Source organism: Balaenoptera musculus, chromosome 9 (assembly GCF_009873245.2).
Source record: "Balaenoptera musculus isolate JJ_BM4_2016_0621 chromosome 9, mBalMus1.pri.v3, whole genome shotgun sequence".
Lineage (NCBI taxonomy): Eukaryota > Metazoa > Chordata > Mammalia > Artiodactyla > Balaenopteridae > Balaenoptera > Balaenoptera musculus.
In genome coordinates this window covers 22,313,031-22,330,311 of record NC_045793.1, presented here as the reverse complement: position 1 = coordinate 22,330,311, position 17,281 = coordinate 22,313,031, and the positions used below count along the sequence as shown (strand labels likewise).

Sequence of the window (17,281 nt, the reverse complement as noted above, 5' to 3'; positions counted from 1 at the left end):
ATAAAAGAAGTCAGAAAATAAAGAATTTCAAGAAAAAATTAAACTGCTAGATGTGCAAAGCAGGGAGATTTCGTGGCCTCAGCCCAGCTTTGTGGCCTGTGCTACACAAATGATGTTTCCTAATCCATAAAAAACATCCATAATAAGCACCACGTGTGCCTTCCAGGAATTTGATTTAAACTAGTTAACGATCATAAAGCAATCTAAAATTGTAAGCACTGCATGAATTCTGGGCATAACTTTGGAAAGGCATTTGATTTAAGTCAAGTAATAGCATCTGGTGATAATTTGAAGGATTCACCGGAAATGAAAAGGAAAACTCATTAATTTATTTTCTAACAAAAGAAACCTGTGCTATTACCTAGCCTTGACATATCCACAATAAGGTTTAGAACATTTTTAATACTTAAAACCTTTCATTTTCATCCTCCCATTCCTTACTCCTTACCCATTTCTTCTTTTTTATTTCCTTGCTCTCAGATAAGATTATATTTTCCCCCAAATCTTACTATTCTTTCTTCTCCAATAAATTCACTCATATTAAAATGTACTGTCAAACCTCACTTCTAGTCACTTCAGCCTTGAATCATTCTGACTCTGGGAGTCTAGTTTAATCTGGAATGCTTCCAGAGCACCACCTGTTAGGATGCCTTGGCATCTCCGTGAACCCCTCCCCTAAGTCCTCCCCCTCAATCCTCCCCTTCTTCCCCCTCCACCCGGACCCCAGCCTAGCAAAATAAACATATACTCTGGGTGAGAACAGTGTGCTTGCTCTGCAAGGGCTGCTTTAAGACATCTCCTGGCATCTCCACTGCCTTCCTACCAGATTCCAGACCCAGAGCCCCTTCACTGAGAAACTGCAGAGCCTCCACTCTTCCCCCAAGTCCTCAAAATAGGGAAGGGCCGTGCCCTGGCTTACTCTTCATCTCCTGATGCGTATCTCATTCCTGCAACCAGGAGTCTTCTACGAGGCAGTTATCTTCAGAGGACAATGCCCAGGTTAACGCTATCAGAACCCACTATGGACCCACAGACTAGCTTTAACTAGGAAAAGAACTACATCTCATAAAAACCATTTATTTAGTAAGTTCACAATTATCTAATGTGATGTATCATGCTCCATAGCTGTATATTAAGAGGCACTTGGTTAGATTTGATACCTAAACATTTAGGTTTAGGGAGCAGCAAACAGTTTTGTCATTTAATAACATCAGTAACATTTCAATATGTTTTAACTGGAGACTTCCACTATTGTGTTAAGAATCCCAATGTGAGTTTTAACAGACTCAAGAGTTTTTGCAAAATATATGGAATTCTGAACTCTCAAAATAAAATTAATTTAATCCATTTTAAACTTTTAAACCTCAGTTTGCCATATAGCAATCTTTAAATGAAATAATTTTGCAGAAGTCCAAGGGTAGGTGCTATAACTTGAAAAGGTACAAAAAACAGGCATAGAATCATAGAACTTTAGAGTAGATGATCAAATCCTATGGTTCTCAAAATGTAGTCCTCTGACCAGCAACACCAGCATCACCTGGGAACTTGTAAGAAACGCAGATCATTAGGCCCACGCTAGACCTACTGAGTCAGAAACTCTGGGGTGGGTTCCAGCAATCTGGGTTTTAACAAGCCCTCAGTGATTCTACACACACTGAAGTTTGAGAACCACTGACCCAATCCCACCACCCCACTGATGAGAAAGAAATGAAGCTAGCAACTTCCTTCAATTCTTACACCAAAGCTAGTGACCGAGGTCACTAAAGACAGTTCTCAATAAACCTTCAAAACGATTCTTAAACTATACACCTAAATCCAAGTAGCCACACAGGATCTTCTAGGCTGACTACATCTTGAGCTACCACAAGCAGGAATTCTTATATCACTGCTAAATACTTAGGCAGATATAAATTTTTTTTGTCACGAGTAATTCATATTTAATACCTAAAAAAAGACTTCACATTATTGGCCTCTCCACAAAAGCAACAACTCAAATCTCATAGGCTTTCTTATTTGTTCGTTTGGTTGGGTGGGCTAACTTTTGTTGCTGACAGCAGTGGTGGGTTTTGTCTTGTTATGGTTGTGTTTGGTTCCGTTTTGAGGGCAACAGCAGGAATTTATGGGACACATGGTTGATAGTTTGTTTTTGGTTTGGGGGCTCCCCACTACCACCACCAAAGAGGTTCACACACCAAAGGCGTTTGAAAGCAGTCATAAAGGACTAAGAGGCCAGAAACTGCTAAAAGATCCCCCTCAAAAAACTTTACATTTTATCTTGGAATGTATCATATTATTTTTTTAGACAACAGATTTATATTTTCAATTATGTTTTACTTACCTTAGTTTTCATATGTGCAACACATAGTGGCAGAATGATAGGAAGCTAGCCTGTGTCCTAGGAATGATGACAGGGCTATAATCCAGCCACACATAACCCCATAAACTAGGTAAGTCTGACGCACAGCACTGAGAGGAGAGTCTGTATCATCTTCTCCAAGTACCAGACCACATATGGGGCTGCGTCATCAACCCACCAATATAGCATCTACCACGTGAAATGAAATCTATAATTTTCCGCTTAGGGCTCTCGCTCTAAACAGATGTTTGATGTATCTCATACCTTTTTATATAAATATTTCAAAGTCTGTTAGTGGTTATCTGCACAACTAAACATCTGTTTCTATTTACATTTTAAAATATCCTCTTTGAGACGTTTATCACTTGGGTGTTAGGATTACCACAGACTGAGATTTAGAGGTTTAAAGGTTTCCATTCCTGTTTCTCATATAGAAGCTGTTTTCTCAATGTCATGCCATACAAGAGCTATTTTCAGTCCTCTTTTCAGACTCTATTAACATATATAATTACCTTCGATTTCACAAACCAACTAACATGGCTCAGCGCATGACTATTTCTTTCAGGAAGAATCACGGACAAGCGCACAAAGCAACAGAAACAACTACTTCGATTTGATTTACACTTCCAAACCCCTCTGTGTGACCTGAGCGCCAAATCTTCTTGTGACTTTATTTTTCTCTGTCATTAATTAGGGGTAACAATTCCAGCTATATATATACTTACAGAAGAGGAATCAAAGTCACTGAGTCAAGGAGAGTGCCCCTGGAGAGACTGCATTCATTCCTTGGAAGAATTGTAAATTACAGTGTAGTTATTGATTCTAGGCCTCCTCCTCAGCTCCACAACACACCCTCTGAGGCTAAATTAGAGGGGTTAAATTATTTGAACATTCCTTCATTCAACAAATATTTCTGAGCACTTGCTATGTGTCAGGTACTATACAAGGACATTGGGAATATAATGGCCAGTAAGACAAACGTAGCGCCTGCTCTTCAAAAAACATCTTAGGGCAGTGTTTGGTTTTTTTTTAGGGAAATGTTGATTAAGCTCACAGGACTTCCAATCCGTTTATACACCAAGGGCTCAATTCCATTTGATTTTTTAAATAATTACTCAAAATCATAATGACTCATAATCACTCCACTCTGCTCCTAAAAATGGGAGACCACATGAACTACATGAAAAGCCCACAGAACACACAGACAGATGCTCTACAATATGAAGGCCTTACAAAGGTCAAAAATATCACCCTGGAAACACCTTATAATCTATGAACGGGAAGCATGTTGCCATGCCCTATAAAATGAATTAAAATTTTTCTTTTAAAGGCAGAACACTGTAAGCTAATGTTTACCTATCAAACACTAGACTTAAACCTAAGCAAATCCTCTATAACTGTGCTGTCCAATGCAGTAGCCACCAGCCACTTGTGGCTATTTGCATTTAAATCAATGAGAAGTTCAGTTCCTATGGCACACTAGCCACATTTAAAGTGGCTCACTAGCCTCAAATGCTTAGTGGCTACCACTTATAAGTCATTATACATATATCATTGTAAGTCCTTTCTATCATCCCAGAAGCTCTATGGGACAGTGCTGCTCTACAAATACCTCTGCAATACTAAATCTGAAAATTACAGTGTAATGAAATGTGATGATGTATCCGTATTCTGCTACTACACATAAAAAGCATGTTCATCGGTAATATAGTGCCACTTCTTTCTTCCTAAGTTGAAAAATGATAATGTTGAACATCTCTCCTAGTGTACATGAGTAAACAATTGGCGAATTGAGAATAAAATTGGGAAACAAGTGAAAAGCTGATTACATTTAGCCCCTTCCTTCCTATTCTTTTTACTAGAATGTGTTGGTGGTACTCTGAATTCTCTGTGCAAGGACGTGTGCTTTTAGCCTAGTAGCTAGCAGACGTGAGGACAGTTAAGAATGAAGATGGGAGATCAACCCAAATAATGCAACTCAAATTCAATTTAGACTGACGCAACAAACTTGGGTGCCTACTGTGTACCAGTGATACACAGATAAACAATCACCATTCAATCTTTTATGAAGTCAACTTAGTAGAGGTGTCCAACGTATAAATAAAAACAATATATGTTGTGAAAAGTGCACTGAGACAAGTACGTGCAAGGCGTAAAGGTGACACAGGAGAATATTTTTAAATGTCTTCCGAGGAGAAATCAGGGGAAATTTTCTAAAGGAGGCACCCTAGGAGCAGAAGACAACGCTGTGCAAAGGAACAAGTGGTTTGGCAATGCTGGATTAAAGTATCTTTGGTGGTCAACAGGGATGGAGACGACAACGGAGGGAGGGAGATGGGGTTAGAGAGCTATTTCCATGCCAGAACGTGACACTCGCGGTTATGTCAAGCTTGCCCTGATGGGTCTATAAGCTTTCCTCACCAAAACTGCAAGTAACGTGAAAACCAATCACAAAAACTTGATAGGTAATTTGCCTATGTCTGCCATACAGCTAACAATATTAGACAGCAATCATTAGTAGGAATAAAGAGATGTCTCTTTGTTACACAGTACCATTTAATAATACGTATTGGTCACAAAAACATTGTAATTGGAACTCTTTGTTTTCAGGGGAAAACCTCTGTTGCCTGTGAGTTTTATTTGGAATATCCTTAGAGTATATATCAATGAACACATTTTCAAAACAGATGGATTACCCCCGCATCTAAATATTCCCAATAGGAGTTTATCTGACAGAGAAGCAAATGAAATAAATAAAAGGAGGACGCAGAAGCAACACTTCTGTACTCCAGACCAGAGTAGTTGCTTTTTCCTCCCAAATTTTCACAGCAAAACTTCTGCTACTCTGTATACTGCCTTGCACTTTCTGCTACAACCAGCCTATGACCAACAAAATTATATCGTGTCCAGCAACCTAAAGGACTTCTGTGGCTGCTCAGGTAAACCCTTGGAGATTATCTGCATCTTCTGGACTCTCCCCTTCACTTTACACGTATGTTCAAGTCTCAAAACAAAACCAAAAACTTCCATGGAATCAGTTCTCTTCAAATTACTGGGATCCTCTCTCCTCTCTTCACAATAAACTTCTAGAAAATGTTAGCAGCCTAGAGGCCTTAACGAATTTACCAAGTGAGTCTCCTCCCTTTGGTACAAGCAAGACTTGCAGATAAAAATACATATATAAATATATGTAGATAAACTGGCTGGTCCTTAGGAAAACACAAAGTATTCCTATTCGCATGAACACGTGGCCCTTAGGTAAAGGGAGATTTCCAGTGCAGCATATGTAATGATTGAAAGAATGGGTTCTGGAGTCAGCCTCCCTGGGTACTAGTTATGGGTCGTCACTGACCAACTCTTACTTAACCTCCTGAGCTTCCATTTCGCCAACTGTAAAACATGGGTTACAATGTTTCATCAAGTATGTCCCCACACATCTGCACAGAGTTAGCCCTATCTAGTGACAGATCAATACGTGTTAGCTATTTCATCCCCAAAGACGGATGGTTTCACAGCTATCTATTCCATCCAGCAAGCTAGTTACCTCCGCAAGTTCTCATCCCTCACCGTGCATCAAAAATACTTAGGAAGATTTTTTTTTTTTTCCAATACACTATGTTTAGGATCTATTTGGATTTGGTTTCGATTGGGCCGGGCATCGGAGTTCTTCCTAAAGCGCTCCAGTTGCTTATAACGTGCAGCCTGGATTGAGAACCACATATAAATCTCTATATGACCACCGATACACAGGCCGCCAAAGTCTGTTCGATTTCTAACTGAATCAGCGCAGGCAGGCCCCCCAGCCCGAACGGACCAGGATCGCGTAGATGCTGTGACGACGAACTCAAAGGGCGGTGGGATTTACACCCACGTCCGCATACTGCTCACCGAGGATCAACTCCCAGAAACTCCACCAGATGCGGCCTTGACACCCGGCGCGGTCCGGATCTGTCTGGGGCACACGCCCCCTCGCCCCTTTGGCGACAGCCCCCCGCGGGCTGCCGGCCCTCCAGACGCGTGCGTCACCGCGCCCTCGCCTCGCGCGCCCCAGCCCCCTCCCGCCCACGGCACGTGACTCGACACGCGCCAGCTGCACGCGGGCTCCATCAAAACAAAAACAGAGAGGGCTGGCCGGCCGGGCAGCGGGGGCAGCGGGAGCAGCGGGGGCGCGCGGGGGCGGCGGGGAGCGGGCGCGCCCCCGCCGCCACTGCCCGGCGCCGCGACCGCGCCTCCGCCGCCCCTGGCGCCGCCGGCCGCGCGCCCCGGCCGGCCGGGGGCGGGAGGGCAGAGGGCGCCACCCTGTTTACAGCCGTCGCTCCGGGCCCGGGACCCCGCCCGGAAACGGTCTCCCGGGAAAAGGCCTTGGCGTGCGCACCCACCCGCGGCCGGGACGCCGGCCCTGCGTGGGAGGCTCAGGCCGCGGCTCGGAATAAAACCGTCGCCACGGCGCTGGGGTCGGGCCCGCGCGAGTCTCCGCTCCTCCTCGGCCCGCCGCCCACGGCTGCTTCGTGTCAGCCCCGGTCACGACTCTGCTACGCACTTCACCCCCATCTCTCAGCTCCGGCGCTTCCGCAGACCCTCCTCACGTGGCCGCCTCCTCCCGGCGCCGGCACTCCCTCACGACTGGGCTGCGGACCCTGGCGCACTTTGGGACCCCGAGCTGCTCCCACCCCTTGGGACGTCACCCCTCTCGGAGCCCCCCAACCCACATCTTCCGCCCCGGGGGCGGGGGTAGCCACAAGCTGTCAGAAGCCTAGTTTTCCACATGACGAAGCTCACCCCTCACCCTTACACATCTCCACTCACCCTTCAGCCTAGCTTCGAGCTGAATCAGATATTTAAAACGGGGTGGGGGGTGGTCTTGATTTTTCTCCCTAATCGGAAAAAAAAAAGACGCAGCTCTGCCCATCCACTCGCTTTAAGACTTCCCACGTCGTCCCACCAAATGCAAGACTTGTAGAATAGAAATGCCCACCACACACCTGCTACGCCACTCGCTCTCTGGAAACCTGGAGACCCACCCAGCCCGCCTTCTGGAACCTGCGCCGGGGGGGCGGGGGGGTGTTGGAAGCGACGCCGTCCGGTTCCCTAAAGTAAGAGGGAGTGAGAGGGGAATCAGGCACCCCGGCCCCGCCCGGGAGAGCGGTCCTCCGGTCCCCCAGCTCCAGAGCACAGCACTGCATCCTCCGTCCCTCTCGGCAGAACGAGGGAGGTGGCCAAAGGCCTGGGTGCCAGGGGCTGTTTTTGCCTTTAGAACTCAGACACCGCGTCCTCTACGAGCACTCCCCCCCACCCCGCCCCCCGCCGCCGCCGCCTTATTTCTGGTCGACAGCAAAGGTAGGGTAGGGGGGAGAAAGGAGCGAGTGCTCTCGAGGTTCAGGATGTTAGTCTCCGCGGAGTGAAGAGGTGGGATCTCGAAATGGAAACAGTCTCCCCCCTCCCTCCCCTCCTCCTCCTCCTCCTCCTCTTCTGTTTACCTCAAGTTTGAATTTTATCTGCGCAACATTAGCTGGAATGCGGACATTGAAAAAAACACACACACACACACACACACACACACACACACACTCTCAAACCGGCAGCAGCTCCGGAGGAGCCATGTGGCATCAAGCCACCTCAAAGGGGAAAAAAGTGCTCTTAGCAACACAAACATGGCGAAATCGCCTCGGCATTCCCGGATAACGCCACAACCCCTACCTTCCCTTGCGCGGCTCGCCAACATCCCGGCCGGGACCTGCGGCCCCTTCCGGGGAGAGGCGAGGGACCCCGGGGAGTCCCAGGGTGGGACCGCCGGGCGTGCTAAAGAGGAAATAACAGAGTCCACGGTGGAAATGTTTCTGCTGGACCATCGAACCCTCCGCCTCGCCAGCAGCGAGAGGATGCCTCGCTCACCTCGAGAGGTCCAAACAGAACAAAATTCCCATACCAAAGTCCGGCTGGGCCGGCTTTCCCCACCCTCCAGAACTTACCTTGGGGCTGAACACACGCTGCTGCTTAAATCCCTTTCTCTTTCCTTCCTCCGGAGCGAGACGCAAGGGGGAAAATGATGCGCATGTATATTTGTAGAACATATTCTTCTAGAATGCCCCTTTGGTCATCACGAGGAGCGATGGAGGCTCCGGAGACAGGTGCAGTGCTGGCCGAGGCTGCCGGCTAAAAGTTGTTCTCTTGGCGGTGGGCAGCGGGGTCCCCGAGCCGGGGCTGGGGACCGGGTCTCCCTTCCCCCCCGGCGTCGCCCACTTCCCGCGGGCTGCTGCTGCGTGCGGCTCGGCTGCAGGGGAGGTGGCGTAGTTTCTCTTCCTCCCACCTCTTCTCACTCACTTGTTTTTGTAGCCGTGGGCTCCCCTAATGCTTTCCTCTCCACAATGTTGTTTCATTATATCATGTCCATCATGTGACACCGGAGAGGCCTCTCTATGGAAACTTAAAGGGCCTCCCACGTGACTGCAGCAGCAACAACAGCAGCGGCAGGACTGGCGGCAGCGGCCGCAGCGTTTGTACCACCACCCACCGAGAGCCCCTCGCAGCATCCCGGAGGGGCTTCTGGCGCTGCAGAAGCCCAGATAAGTGAGCCACAGCATCCGGGAGCTGTGGCGTCTGTGCGTGCGTGTAGCCTTCGCTCATTACATAGGAAACCGAACAGAAGGAGCGTCCTTAAATCCTTTCCTACAGTCACAAAACCCACGCTCTGTTAAAATTACATTTCGTGGCTCCTACTTTATTTTCCCCAAGAGCAATGAGTTTTGTATCGGGTCCGATTAAATTTTACCAAGGGAAAAAGAAAAACTGGATTTGTCCCTCTGCGAGTTCAGCCTGCTCTTGAGTAGATCAGAAATGACAAAATAATAGCAGAAATAGAATCAGGCATTTGATACATAATTACCATCACACCAGCTTTAAAGCTTTTCTGGAATTACATTCCTTCGGTAACTGTGTTGATGATGCTTGCAGGAGGCAAATGCAATGCAGTTTTTCTCTTCCGCAGCTATATTAGGGCTTTGTTGCTGACAACAGTAAAAACTTGTTTGTGTCAGGAAGTGAGGTACGACGATATGACCTGGAAGGTACAGACAAAACCAAAGTGGCAGTTTTTGCATTACTTTTCTGACCACATTCTTTCAAATGGTGAGAAGCAGCTGATCTGCTGTAAAATGCGTAGTGTGTGTTTGGTGGGAAATCAAATAATCAGAAAAACACATTTTCCCCTTAATCATTGCGGACATGCTAGACACTAGAAATTACATATAGATTTACGTATACATGTATATGTGTGTATAGAGAAAAAAGTAAAGTGTATGCCTTTTTATGATATTTTGAACCAATGATTTTGTCATCATTTCTAGCATTTAACTGAAGCATTTAACAAAAACTTTGAAAGACTTAAGTCCAGTGATGTGGAAACTGTAATATCAGTTTTGAGTGCCTTCAGTGTTATTGAATCACAACCCCCAATCCTATATCTCTGCCTTAAAGATTGGGTGGACCATGAGATTTTATCCTGTAAATCTAAGCTAAACGGCTTTTTCTATGTTTCAGTTCATGCTTTTCCATTTATAAGGAAAACTCCCTGTTGGTTTGGCAAAATTATGAAAAACTTTATAGGAAACTGAAAAATGGAACGGAAGATCATCCTTTCTTTTTGGCTTTGCCTTGACTGTATCTCTTTCCAGCTCATCAGTTTCCCTCATCAGCCATGATGCATGATCTCCACTACATCCTTTCTGATTCCTTAATATGTCCCCCAATATTTACCTTCCTATCTAACGCCTAATTCTTCTATCCCTTTCCCCTTTTCTGCCTTTGCCTCCCAATTCAGCCCTGTGCTGCCTGGATACTTAGCTCAAGCCTCCCCAAATATTCCCTCCCAGTCCTCCTTCCCCAGCAGGTCCCCTCCTCCCCTTCCCTGCTCGCTCTCCCTTCTCAGCAACTCTACCTCCTTACCTCTCTTTGACCTCCTTTATTCTCCTTCACAGTCTGGCCCTCGACTTCTCGGCCTCTTCTTCCCCTTCTTTACCTGCAATGTCCTGCCTCAACTGGGGTCTCCTTCACACCCTTCTCTCTGGTCCCATCCCTGCTGACGCCGAACCCCAGCTTCCCTCAAGGGCTTGGCCTGGTCGGTTTTAGCCTGATTTTGTTCCCTTGCCCCTGAGCTGGGAACAGAGTGTGTGGCGCAAAGTGGGGGCAAAAATCCCCCTCGGCGGTGGCCCCAGCCTGGTTCCCTCTCCGCCCCTCCCGAGTCTGGGTTGCGGCGCTTCCTGGGCGGATGGTTGGGACTTGCTGCGGCAGCTGCGGTTCTGCTGTGTCATGCAAGAAGGAGGCGGCGGCGGCGGCCGGAGCTGGAGGGGGAGGAGGGGAGGAACCTGATCTCTCCAGCAGCGAAGGGCTGGAGGCAAACACCGAGTTCCCCCAGAGCCGCCCGGGAGCAGGGAGGGTTCCGCTACCCCGGGAAGCCCTCCCCGCGGGGCAGATGGTAAGTGGGGCGGCGCAGGTGGTCGCCTTGGGAAGGGAGTGCGCAGGGGGGTTAGGTGGGGAGGCGGGGAGAACTAGGAATCACCCCGGCCAAACTGAAGGAGTCCAGTGTCCAGCTGAAAGGGACCCAGGCCACGATAAGGATGACCCGCGGCAATAGTTACCGTTCGAATAAGCCCCGCAGTTGACCCAGGCTACATAGAGGAGTTGTGCATCCTGAACCAAGGACCGAGCTAGAGGCAATGATTCAGAGTTAGAGAACCATCATCCCATCAGCCCTGGCGCTTTAGGGTACAGCTGACTAGCAAAAGTCAACATACACCATATTCCTATAGCCTGGCTGAGCTTTATGGGTTGTCTTGTTTAACACTAGGAAAAGGTATGGAAACCTGCGCAATCTCACTTTAGCCACGAACATAATGCTCTTGGCCAGTGGCCTTGGACAAACAGCCTCTGGTGCAATTAAACAATCAATAGGAAAAATAGCTTCATTCCCTTCACCACCCTCCTTCCCCAAGCAGCTTCAACCAGGGTAATTTACTCTGCTTAAAGGAGAAAGAAAACTGTGCCTTGCGTTCCCTCCCCCACTACCCTTCCCCCCCAGCCCCACCCCCGTCAGTCTCGGTCCTACACCAACTGCCCACCCCACTATTCACTCCACTTTCAGACTGTGATTTATGTTGGTTAAGGGGACTGCCTTAAACTCTGAACAATTTCACCTGTGCACAATTTCACCTCTGCTGCCCTTTACCGGGAGGGGATTCAGAGACCTAGAACTGAAAGCAGTGAACAAGGGGACAGGCTGGGCATATAGGAACATTACTTCTTTTACCTGAGTACAATTCTCAGGACAACTTTTTAAAAAATTATTATTCTTTTCCATTTTGCTCTTGGAAATTTCAAAGCACTTTCTGCAACAGCTTTTTTTTTTTTTTTTTTTTCTCTTTAATGTCAGTCATACATTAGCAGTAAGGGGATGGCGGGATTAACTGAAAGGCTAATGACTGTCTCAAAAGCACATGCTGTTGCTAGGGAACTCAAGCTCATCCTGCTCTCTAATCACTAGCATGTTATGTGGAAATCAAACTTCTCAGGGTGTTATTAAAATGAATGGCATTTGGTTAAAGGCGTTCTCGCTTGTGTTGTAGCATCCTGGATTATTATCGATTGCCTCACACCCACATATCTTGTTTTCCTAATTTGATTTCTGTATGTGCGTCACTGCCAGGGACACGCAGACTAGACCAGTCAGGTTCACTTCCTGTTTCTCAGAACTGGTTTATATTTGGTCTCGTAGCTTTAGCTGGTAAAACATTATCAAACTGATCCTCTTGGAAAGAAATCTGTGCTTTCCGTGAAAACAAATTATCCCAATTAAATTCTAATTCCCATGGAAAACGTCATCATTTGAGGAATAAAGTAGACTGCCAGTTGCCATTTGAGAAAACCATTCTTGAAATGTAAAGCCTAGAAAAACCCATCATCTTTATTTCTCTTACCCAGAATCTTGATTCCTCAGCATTAGAACTAAAACAAACCCAATTTGAGAGGAGATTTAAGTATGATATTTATAAAATAAAGCTCAAAAAGTACACATTGAAGCTGAGGAAATCATTTAGACTAAATAAGGCATAGAACTGAATAGAATCCAGGCCCCAGAAGCACAAATAAGCTTGGTTTAGCATTGGGGCACTCAGAGAACAGAGTGTGATTACAAGACTACACTACAAATAGGAGCCCATTTCTTTGTACTAATTGTCTCTTTTACCAATTCTCTCATGTTCCTGGATAAGACAGCCTTGCTTATTTTTCATTTCCTTCCTCTTTATAACAAGGATATCACAAAGGCAATATCATAAAGATAAGCACTATGTAAATAGTTAGATAGGTTCCGATGTAGATAATTTGTTTAGATGGAAAATAATAGGGTATCTATGGCATTGAGGAAAGATCGGCCAACTGAAAGTTAGGAAATTCTATAGACTGGATGACCCTGGGTGAGCTATTACAGGTCTTCTCGTGTCTGTTACCTCATGGAAGCTTAACAAAAGTGCTGGGCTAAAGGATCTCTAAGATTAGAGATCTTAGAGATCTCTTTTCCATTTACAAAACTCTGTGATTATATTGAACTCACTACATAAAAATTCCAATTTTAGCTGAATTTTGCAATGTTAAATTTTCACACTGAAACTTTAATACCCATAGAGACCTTGGAGGAAATGATAATGGGAAATGGTTTGCTGTTGACACATCACTTTTTAGTGTCAGTTGCCAGGCAAATAAAATCGACCCGACTCCCAATGTATTTACTCTCTGCTTGCTTTTTGGTGCTGTGGAAGCAACAGGATAAAAGGTAGAAAGGATATAAAAGTGTATTGAAAGATCTTTCAGTCATTTTAGATATAGTTAACCCAAAGTACTTTGATGAGCAAAACAGTGGAATGATGAATAAGGGCTATTCAAGAAATACATGGTTAACCGAACCCTCATGGAATTAGTAATCTATTTGCCTGTATTTTAATTAGTGATAGGCAAAAATGTAGCATGGATTCTTGAAATTTTCAGATTCAAGATGTTAAGAAGTAGGATAAAGAAATGTGAGATTTGTGCCAGAGAGAGAAGATCTGACTTTGAAACCCAACTCTTCCACTTTATTTATTCATTATTGAGTGCTTGCTGTGTGTCAGGTACTGAGCAAGGCACTGGGAATACAAAGATGAATAAGACAGTCTGCTCTGAAGGATCTTGTAGTTTAATGAGGAGACAGATGAGTACATAGTTGATCACACAACAGTGAGATGCTAGCAACAGGGGAGCTCATTGGAAAGGTACTTAACCTTGACTGGGCATAGTCAGGGTCCCTAACCATAGAAGATGAATTCAGAGAGGAGTTCTGAAGCATAAGTAGGATAATCCAGACAAGTGAGAAAGTTAAAGAGAAATGTAGTTCAGGCGAAGAAAGTACTATGTGTAAAGTCCTGGGGGTAAAAAAGTGTGCCCATAGAGTTGAAGGTGAAGGACAGTGCTCAGCAAGTAGTAGATTCTGTCTTGTATGAATGCGTGGTGGAACCCAGAAAGATCAGCAAGGTCTTGTATTATGAAAAGTCTTTTATGTCTTCCTAAGAAGTTTCAACTTATCCTAAGGCCAGTGGAGAACTACTGATGAATTTTAAGGAGCATAGTGAAGCAATCAAATGTCCATTTTATAAAGATCACTCCAGTTTCGAGAATTTATTAGTGTGAGTAACACTGTAAGCAGGGAGACTAGTTAGGAGGCTGTTTCAGCATTATGGGGAAAGAAATGATGGACGTCTAAACTAAGGCAACAAGAATGGAAATGGAGAGAGGAGAAGGATTCAAGAAATATCAGGGACATAGAACCAACTGAATTTTATTATTGGTTATATCTGCAGAATTAAGGAATAGGAGGAGATTTATGGCTCAGGTAAATGGGAAGATGGTGTTACCATTCACTAGGTTGGGGACTTCAGGAGGAGATGTGGGTTGAGGAGGGAAGGTAATTAGTTTAATTTGAAACATGTTGAGTTTGAAGTGTCCATGGGATATCAAAATGAAGCTTTCTACTATGTAAATGCACAGGGGAGTCTAGAACTCAGGAGAGAGATTTATGCTGGAATCATCAGAGTGAGTGACAGTCCATGGAGGTAGATGGAATCCCCAAGAGAAAAGGTATAGAGTAAGAAGAGAAAAGGACCGACACTGGAACCTTATGAAAATGCAAACATTTAAAAGGTGAGGAAACAAAGATACAGGAAAGAACATCCAGAGATGTAGGAGGACCAGAAACAAGTAGTTTCAGAGGAGCCAAGGAGGAATTGTCAATAGTATTAAATGCTACAGAAAGACCAAGAAAAATAGACTGAAATTCCTTGGTTTTAGCAGCAAGGTCAATGTTGTATTTAGCAAGAAGGAAATTATTGGGATAATGGGGATAGTAACCAGATTGCAGTGGATTGAGGAGTGGATAGGAGCAGAGGAGGTATATAGAGGAAGTTCTTTTGGATAAGAAGGACTAAAGTCCAAGTAGGGAAGGAAAATGAAAGTATTGGGAAGAGAAAATCATGATCTGTGAGGTTAAGGATGCATAGGGGAAGAAAGAAATAATATAGTAATACAAAGTTCTGGATTCTTTTAGCCTTCTTCAAATTGAATGGCATCACCATCTACCATTTGCTCAAGCCAAAAAGCATGTAGATGTTCATGACTCTTCTCTTTTCCTCAGTTCTCATGTCTACTCCATGAAGAATTTAGGTCAACTTTAACCTTCAAAACATTTCCACAATCTGTCTCTTTCTATCTCCAGTGCCATCACCCTAATACAAACATCATCTTCTGGGCTCCTGTAATAGATTCTAATTGGTTTTCCTGTTTCCACTTTTGCCTCCTTTCTCCACAGCACAGCTAGAGTGACATAAATCATAAAAAATAAATCAGATCATATCGTTCCCATCTTAGAATCCTTCCATGTCTTCTGATCGCACTGGGAATAAAGTCCAGACTCCTTTGCTGGCCAGAAAGCCTTATGTGGCATCCCAGACCACCTCTTTAATCTTGTCTCCCACCACTCTCCCCTGGCTCCAGTTACAGTGGTCTTTTTTCTATTCCTGAAACACATTGGATTTGCTCTTGTTTTTAAAGGACTTACCCTAGATATTTCCTTTTCCTGGAATACTCTTTTGATTATTCTGATCTCTTTTTAAATGTCACCTCCTCAAAGAGGCCCTTCCTGCCCCCCCTGCTGAAAGTATCCTTCCTTTCCCCTTCCTACCAATCTTATATATATTTTTCATAGTAGTAAAACTTTATGACTTTGTTTTTATTGCTTATAAATGTGAACCCCTCTAAAATGTAAACCCCATGAGAATTTCTGGCACATGGTAGGCACTTAAAAATGTTCATTGGTTGTTTGTAGAAGGCAAAAGAGAAGAGCAATTGATTTTTAGAAATCAGAGGTATCAAGGACCAGAGCCTGGTATGGCTGAAGAATGGCCAGTGATGATGGATTACTAGGCTTTCAAGGTTCCAGAAGTGGAAGAGTTATTAGCTGTGGGACCCTGGACATTCATATTCTCTGAGCTTTACTTTGTAGTTAGTAATAATACATGCTTCACAGGGCTGTTAGGAAAATTAAATGAAATAATATAGGTATAGGTATAAGGCAGTCTGTCAGTCTATTTTCAGGGAGTCTGGACTTCTGCAAATCGATTCATAACTTCTACATTGAGCTTTTCATGTGGGCTCCCCTATAATGGAGTTAACATTTGAGGATTACTTATTATTAGGGAAAATTTGACAAAATTGTGACTTTTTAAAACACTAGGATTCTGAAAGAATCCGGTAACTAGATTATTTAATAAGAAATCAAAGCACTCCTACAAATCAATAAGAAAAACATCGAAAACTCTGGGAGATTGGGCAAAGGGTATGACAAATAGATAGCAGTTAAGGAAATACAAATGGGTCTTAAAAATATGCAAAAATACCCACCCTTTCTCATAACAAGAGATATGCAAATTACAACTGCAATGAGATATACTTTTTACATATCGGGTTGACACAAATCAGAAAGTTTAATTAGCATACTTGGTTTGCCAGGCTGGGGAGCAGGCAATTCTTACATTGTCAATAGCCTGAAAATTGGTACAGCTTCTGAGGAGGGCAACCTGGCAGTATTTATCAAATTTCTAAATGTACAAAGCCTTTGACCTAGAAACTCCATTTTTCTATATTTATCCAATAGATGTACTCATCCATATTGAAGAATGACTCTTCTAGTATCATCACTGAAGCATTATTTATGGTAGATAAAGACTGAAAACAACCTACGTGTCCATCAATAGAGAAATGGTTAAATAAATTTTGGTACAGTTATACAAGTGAATGGTAGTCAGCTGCTAAAAATTGTGAGGCAGTTCTAGGTGTTCTGATGTGAAAAGATCTTCATGATAAATTACTAAGTAAAAAAAAAAAGATTAGGATGAAGAACAACATGTGGATTTTGCTAGCATTGTGTTTCTTTCTAAAGACTATTTACATTTTTGGTTTTTTGCCTGAAAAACATTAACTGTGAGATGATAAAATAAAGCAGGGCAAGAATAGATGTGGAGAGACCAACTGGGAAGGTATTTCAGTGATTTATGTGAGAGATGATGGTTTCCTGGTCTAGGGTGGTAGCATGCTGAGGAAGAGAAATGATCAGAGTCAAGAGTTATTTTAAAGAACTTGACAGTTCAATGGAAATGGTGAGTTATGGAGAAGGAGGTAATACCGTGATTGACTTGAGATTTCTTCCAAGATCCAATGCATGAGCAGAGACATCAATTACTGAGATGGAGAATCCTGGGATAGTTTCAGAAATGCAGGGGAAGATCAGAAGTTCTGTCTAAGTGGAGATGTCTACTGCAGATCTGTGATATGGATTAGAAGCTCAGAAGA

At 44.2% G+C, this 17,281-nt stretch overlaps 1 protein-coding gene across 1 annotated transcript in view; it reads left to right on the top strand.

Moving 5' to 3' along the window:
- Positions 1-10,670: 10,670 nt before the first annotated feature.
- Positions 10,671-17,281, top strand: part of MKLN1 (muskelin 1) — a 359,471-nt gene continuing 352,860 nt past the window's right edge. The window contains exon 1 of the mRNA XM_036863622.1: positions 10,671-10,826. The gene's annotated coding sequence lies outside the window, so the exon portion shown is untranslated. The remainder of the gene's footprint in view (positions 10,827-17,281) is intronic.